We start from the raw sequence: 7,874 nt of genomic DNA on the forward strand, positions 1-7,874 counted from the left end.
TCCTTCCAAATCTTCCTCGCTCGCGGCCCCCACCCCTCTGCGCCCTCTGCCCCAGGGGCCACCCTTCCTCCTCCTCCCCCCTCGCCGTTTGAGAAGCGATCCTCTTCTCAGCGTCCATCGGGGAAACGTTCCGGACTCCAGCTTCCGAGGTCCGGCGTTCCAAAACGGACTCCACGCATGATTACCTTCTTCGGGTCCCGCCCACCATCCCTGTGCCTCCTCGGACTTCCAAGAAGGCCTCCAAGAAGAGGTCTTTATCCCCCTCTCCACCCCGGCGCGATTCGTCTGACGCTCCATCCGTGAGTCGCTGCTCCCGGCCGTCCTCAGTTTCTGTGGGACGCTCTGCTGCCAGGTGCTCAGCTGGCCTCTCGTCGGTAAATGATGCTGCCCCTCCTACGCAACCCAGGACAGCAGCCGCAGCTGGCGACGACTCGATGGAACAGGATCCGCCTCCTGCCGGTTGTAGCGTTGTCCCCTCGAAACCTGGCCCTCCACGGCCATCGAGATGACCAGCTCTTCCCCCGTCCCGTTCCCCCCTTTTTTCTGACAAGCGATGGCTTTGTTACATTGAAACATAAGAGGTATTCGATCTAATCGGGAGGAATTACAGCTGCTCCTCAGCCTGCACTGTCCACTCGTCCTTGGTCTCCAGGAAACCAAGTTGCGCCCAACTGACCGTATTGCTTTTACCCACTATACCTCGGAGCGGTTTGACCTCACCCCTGTGGACGGTATTCCAGCTCATGGTGGGGTCATGTTGCTCGTTCGGGACGATGTCTATTACCATCCCATCCCATTGACCACCCCACTCCAAGCAATAGCTGTCCGTATTACTCTTTCTGCCTTTACTTTTTCTGTTTGTACCGTCTACACTCCATCGTCATCCGCAGTTAGTCGGGCTGACATAATGCACCTGATTGTTCAGCTTCCTCCGCCGTTTTTATTGTTTGGCGACTTCAATGCCCATCATCCCCTTTGGGGCTCTCCTGCATCCTGTCAGAGAGGCTCCCTCTTGGTGGATGTCTTCAACCATCTCAATCTTGTCTGTCTCAATACTGGCGCCCCAACTTTCCTCTCGGACTCCACTCATACCTACTCCCACATGGACCTCTCGATCTGTTCTACCACTCTTGCCCGTTGGTTCGAGTGGTATGTCTTTTCTGACACCTATTCGAGCGGCCACCTCCCCTGTGTCGTTCGTCTCCTGCACCACACCCCATCCCCATGTCCTTCGAGCTGGAACATACCGAAGGCTGCCTGGGGACTTTACTCCTCCCTGGGGACCTTTCCAGACCACGATTTTCCCAGTTGTGACAGTCAGGTCGAATACCTCACGGCTGTTATCATCAATGCTGCCGAACGTTCGATTCCTCGTACTATCTCTTCTTCACGTCGCGTTTCCGTCCCCTGGTGGAATGAGGCTTGTAGAGACGCTACCCGTGCTCGACGACGTGCTTTACGCACCTTTCGCCGCCATCCTACGTTGGTGATTTGTATTGCATACAAACGACTTCGAGCGCATTGCCGTAGAGACATCAAAGACAGCAAAAAAGCTTGTTAGGCCTCTTTCACCAGCTCCTTTAACAGTTTTACTCCCTCTTCTGTCGTTTGGGGTGGCCTGCGCCGGCTGTCGGGCGTTAAGGCCCACTCCTTGGTACCTGGCCTGACCTCAGGCAATGAGGTCCTAGTTGATCCTGTGGCTGTCTCCAACGCCGTCGGCCGCTTTTTCGCGGAGGTTTCAAGCTCCGCCCATTACCACCCTGCCTTCCTTCCTTCCACTCGCTGAATCTGGAAACTTATAATGCCCCCTTTACTATGCGGGATCTCGAACGTGCGCTTGCACTGTCCTGGTCCTCTGCTCCGGGGCCAGATGCCATTTACGTTCAGATGCTGGTACACCTTTCTCCGGCAGGCAAAAGCTCCCTTCTTCGTACCTACAATCGCATCTGGACCGAAGGTCACCATGCGTTGGCGTGACGCCGTCGTTGTTCCTATACCCAAACCCGGGAAGGATAGACACCTTCCTTCTAGTTACCGCCCCATTTCTCTTACAAGCTGTATCTGTAAGGTGATGGAGCGCATGGTTAACGCTCCGTTAGTCTGGATTCTTGAATCTCGATGGCTACTTACCAATGTTCAACGCGGCTTTCGTCGCCGCCGCTCCGCTGTTGACCACCTTGTGACCTTGTCGACATTCATCATGAACAACTTTTTGCGAAAGCGCCAAACGGTCGCCGTGTTCTTCGATTTGGAGATGGCTTATGATACCTGTTGGAGAGGAGGTATCCTCCGCACTCTGCACAGGCTGGGTCTACGTGGTCTCCTGCCCCTTTTTATTGATTCCTTTTTAACCGATCGACAGTTTAGGGTACTTGTGGGTTCCATATTGTCCGACGTCTTCCTCCAGGAGAACGGTGCCTCAGGGCTCCATCTTGAGCGTAGGCCGTTTTGCCATCGCGATCAATCCAATTATCGATTGCATTCCACCTAATGTCTCAGGCTCTCTCTTTGTCGATGACTTCGCGATCTACTGCAGTGCCCAGAGAACATGCCTCCTGGAGCGCTGCCTTCAGCATTGTCTAGACAGCCTCTACTCATGGAGCGTGGCAAATGGCTTCCGGTTCTCTGAAGAGAAGACGGTTTGTATCAACTTTTGGCGATATAAAGCGTTCCTTCCGCCATCCTTACATCTCGGTCCCATTGTTCTCCTATTCGTGGAAACAACTAAGTTTCTAGGGCTCACATTGGACAGGAAACTGTGTTGGTCTCCGCACGTCTCTTATTTGGTGGCCCGTTGTACATGTTCCCTTAATGTCCTCAGAGTTCTTAGTGGTTCACCTATGGGAGCGCATCGCACGGTCCTGCTTCGCTCGTATCGGTCCATAGTCTGATCGAAGCTGGATTATGGGAGCTTCGTCTACTCGTCTGCTCGGCCATCACTCTTACACCGTCTCAACTCCATCCACCATCGGGTGTTACGTCTTGCGACCGGAGCCTTCTACACTAGTCCCGTTGAGAGTCTTTATGCTGAAGCTGCCGAATTACCATTGACCGACCGGCGTGACGTACTGCTGTGTCGGTATGCCTGCTGGCTGTTGTCAATGCCCGACCACCCCTCTTATCAGTCCTTCTTCCCCTATTCTCTCGACTGTCAGTACGGGTTGTATGTGTCTGCCCTGCTGCCTCCTGGAGTCCGCTTCCGTCGCCTGCTTCAACAATTGGATTTTGCCCTCCCTAACACCTTTAGAGAGGGTGAGAGCCCGACACCACCTTGGCTTCAGGCTCCAGTTCATATTTATCTCGACCTAAGCTCACTCCCGAAGGAGGGTACTCCGGCTGCAGTGTATTGCTCACGGTTTGTCGAACTTCGTGCTCGGCTTGCCGGTCACACCTTCATTTACACCGATGGCTCAAAAACTGACGATGGTGTTGGCTGTGCCTTTGTCGTCGGGGCCATCACCTTTAAATACTGGCTCCTCGACCAATGTTCCAGCTTTACGGCCGAGCTCTTTGCTCTCCATCAGGCCGTTTAGTATGCCCGCCGCCACCGCCATTCATCGTATGTACTCTGCTCTGACCCACTCAGTGCTGTTCAGAGCCTTGGAGCTCCCTATCCGGTCCATCCCTTTGTGCAACGGATCCGGAAGTCCCTCCATTCTTTCGCTGATAATGGTTCTCCTGTCAGCTTTCTGTGGGTTCCCAGACATGTAGGAGTGCCTGGGAATGAGGCTGCTGATGCTGCAGCCAAGGCTGCAGTACTCCTGCCTCGGCCAGCCTCCCATTGTGTCCCGTCATCTGAGGTTCGTGGGGTTGTTTGTATGAGGCTTGTGTCGTTGTGGTGGGATGCTTGGTCATCCCTTCAAGGAAACAAGCTCCGGGCAGTGAAACCGTTCCCAACTGCTTGGACAACCTCCTCCCAACCATCTCGGCGAAAAGAGGTCCTTCTGACCAGGTTGCGGATTGGGCATGGCCGGTTTAGCCACCGCTATCTGCTCTCCGGTGACCCAGCCCTGCAGTGCCCTTGTGGTCAAGCATTAACAGTGCACCATGTTTTGTTGTCGTGTCCTCGCTTTAGTCATTGTCATGTTATCCTGTCCCTGGCATCTACTTTACCGGATATTTTAGCTGATGACGCTGAAGCAGCTGCTCGTGTGCTGCGTTTTATAACTTTGACTGGCTTGTCCAAAGACATCTAACTCTTTTACTTACTTTATCTGCATCTTTGTAAGGACTTTCTGGTGTCCCCCCCACCCCTTGAGTTTTACTAGATTCTATGTGCTCTAACGATTGTAACTGGGCGCTAATGACCTCAGTAGTTGCCTGCATCTCGTGGTCGTGCGGTAGCGTTCTCGCTTCCCACGCCCGGGTTCCCGGGTTCGATTCCCGGCGGGGTCAGGGATTTTCTCCGCCTCGTGATGGCTGGGTGTTGTGTGATGTCCTTAGGTTAGTTAGGTTTAAGTAGTTCTAAGTTCTAGGGGACTGATGACCATAGATGTTAAGTCCCATAGTGCTCAGAGCCATTTGAAGCATTTTTTTTTGAATATCAGTAGTTGAGCGCTCTTAAACCCCAACAAAAAAAAAAAAAAAAAACCGTAGAGAAGTAATGTATACGTGCCAGTCGACTGTTTGGAATCACCGAAGTTGGACTGACATGCAGATCAGAAACATTTATAGAACATAGCTATCATGCTTGGACATGTCGATCACCATACAATGAAGGAAGTTGTTAGATTTCTGGATGTACCGGTTCTGACTGGCCGCTGTGCTTGCAAGGAATGATGTATCACTCACACCACTCCTGAATGACGTGTATCCGAGACGAATATCAGGTCTCCTCAGTAACAATAACGCGACTACGACAGGTGCTGTCAGTGAATGCAGGTCCATCGTAATCCGTCTCCGAATGATCACTTGTAAGTGAACCACATAGAATCAACATCTACGTCTATACCCCACAAGTCACCTTTTGAATTTTGATGGAGGGTACTTTCTGTACCAAGGCCAAGTTTCCCATAACCTGTTCCAGTTACAAATAGTCAGCCGGAAGAAACAATATTGGTAAGGCACTTTGAAAGCTCGAATCTCTTCAGTTTTACCTACATGGCCGTTTCCAGATATACAAAACATAAGTAAGTTTTTGATTTCTTATTCTAGGATCGTGAGCCTTGGAATTTTAAGAGTAAACCACATCATGATGCATTATATATGTCTTGTAGCGTGTACCCCACTGAATTTAGTGAATATCTGTGCGATACGTTCACACTTAGTAAAGGAGCCTACGTCGACATGAGGTGTGATTCTTAAGATATTCTCTGTACCTTTTATTAATCCTATGTGGAAAAGATCCTAGTAGCATTCAAGTATTGGTTGAACGAAGATTTTGTAAGCTACCTCCTTCGTGGGCGGAATGCATGTTCTTAGCCGCGTAACAATTAAACTCAGTATGAAATCTGTGTTTTCTGTGGTTAATTTCGTGGAAATTTCTTTAATAAAGACCAGAACTATGTTTACACATTAATATAACTAATTCGCCTCCATAGGCCGTGAATCTATCTTTTACAGCGGATGCAAACTAATGTTCGACATCCTAAGGGAAGATCAAAGTAGAGAGCATGGAGGACATGGACTGGCGACAGGTGGCGCTCGGTGGGGGCGTTGGTGGGTATGAAGAGTGAGTCCGTGCAGTTCTGATAAGCATTGTGACCGGCTGGGGAAGTAGTTAACGTGACAGCCCAGTAAGCGAGAGTCCTGGGTTCGAGTCCCAGTCCTGTACACATTTTCACTCGTCACCGTTGATTCCGCAAGAAGTCCCGATGAAGTCGACATCAGTAATTCCTTCCCTTTCGTTTTCTTTCTTGCGCACTCCACCTTCAGCTCACATAAACATCAGAACACCAGATTGTGGTGTACACGTTTGTAAACTTTAATGGGGTACTTGAGGGGCAGAAGTTGCAGGAGGAGGAACAGTGCTCTTATGCATCTTGTGAGAAATTTAACGAGCTAAGTTGTTGCATAATTAATATGTACTAAACAGATGGAGCCTACTCCTGGAACTGCGTTTGCATGAAGCACACATAAAAATACTATTGTTGTGCTTCCGTTTGATCAAGTGATAGTAACATTGTAATGATCATTTGTCAGCAAGGACTAGCTGAAATAAAGAAACGCAACATGTGCGCCCCATTGCTCACACAAAAAACTGGTTCTAATTCACCGAGTAATTGACAGAAAAGTCAACCACTTTCCGTTAATAAATGAATCATCAAAGTTAGTTCATGACTGATAGCAAAAAGAATTGTGAAAGTTAACTGGGCACATGATGAGAGAAATGAATCGTGATCGATTCAAGACCGAATTCGGTTCCATCTGAATTTACGTAAAATGGTACACCGCTCACTAGAATCCCGGACTACTCCAAACAATTGAGTTTACTCGTTATAGAAAATCCTAGCTTATACCCGAATTAATATCCATGAAAAATAACTGTTAGTGCGCGTACAGGAACATGACCTCATACAGGGTGTTTCAAAAATGACCGGTATATTTGAAACGGCAATAAAAACTAAACGAGCAGCGATAGAAATACACCGTTTGTTGCAATATTCTTGGGACAACAGTAAATTTTCAGGCGGACAAACTTTTGAAATTACAGTAGTTTCAATTTTCAACAACAGATGGCGCTGCAAGTGATGTGAAAGATATAGAAGACAACGCAGTCTGTGGGTGCGCCATTCTGTACGTCGTCTTTCTGCTGTAAGCGTGTGCTGTTCACAACGTGCAAGTGTGCTGTAGACAACATGGTTTATTCCTTAGAAGAGAGGATTTTTCTGGTGTTGGAATTCCACCACCTAGAACACAGTGTTGTTGCAACAAGACGAAGTTTTCAACGGAGGTTTAATGTAACCAAAGGACCGAAAAGCGATACAATAAAGGATCTGTTTGAAAAATTTCAACGGACTGGGAACTTGACGGATGAACGTGCTGGAAAGGGGGGGCAACCGCGTACGGCAACCACAAAGGGCAACGCGCAGCTAGTGCAGCAGGTAATCCAACAGCGGCCTCGGGTTTCCGTTCGCCGTGTTCCAGCTGCGGTCCAAATGACGCCAACGTCCACGTATCGTCTCATGCGCCAGAGTTTACACCTCTATCCATACAAAATTCCCCCCTCAGCGCCGCTACCATTGCTGCACGAGAGACATTCGCTAACGATATAGTGCACAGGATTGATGACGGCGATATGCATGTGGGCAGCATTTGGTTTACTGACGAAGCTTATTTTTACCTGGACGGCTTCGTCAATAAACAGAACTGGCGCATATGGGGAACCGAAAAGCCCCATGTTGCAGTCCCATCGTCCCTGCATCCTCAAAAAGTATTGGTCTCGGCCGCCATGTCTTCCAAAGGAATCATTGGCCCATTTTTCAGATCCGAAACGATTACTGCATCACGCTATCTGGACATTCTTCGTGAATTTGTGGCGGTACAAACTGCCTTAGAAGACACTGCGAACACCTCGTGGTTTATGCAAGATGGTGCCCGGCCACATCGCATGGCCGACGTCTTTAATTTCCTGAATGAATATTTCGAAGATCGTGTGATTGCTTTGGGCTATCCGAAACATACAGGAGGCGGCGTGGATTGGCCTCCCTATTCGCCAGACATGAACCCCTGTGACTTCTTTCTGTGGGGACACTTGAAAGACCAGGTGTACCGCCAGAATCCAGAAACAATTGAACAGCTGAAGCAGTACATCTCATCTGCATGTGAAGCCATTCCGCCAGACACGTTGTCAAAGGTTTCGGGTAATTTCATTCAGAGACTACGCCATATTATTGCTACGCATGGTGGATATGTGGAAAATATCGTACTATAGA

Source organism: Schistocerca serialis, chromosome 9, assembly GCF_023864345.2.
Source record: "Schistocerca serialis cubense isolate TAMUIC-IGC-003099 chromosome 9, iqSchSeri2.2, whole genome shotgun sequence".
NCBI classification, from domain to species: Eukaryota; Metazoa; Arthropoda; class Insecta; order Orthoptera; family Acrididae; genus Schistocerca; species Schistocerca serialis.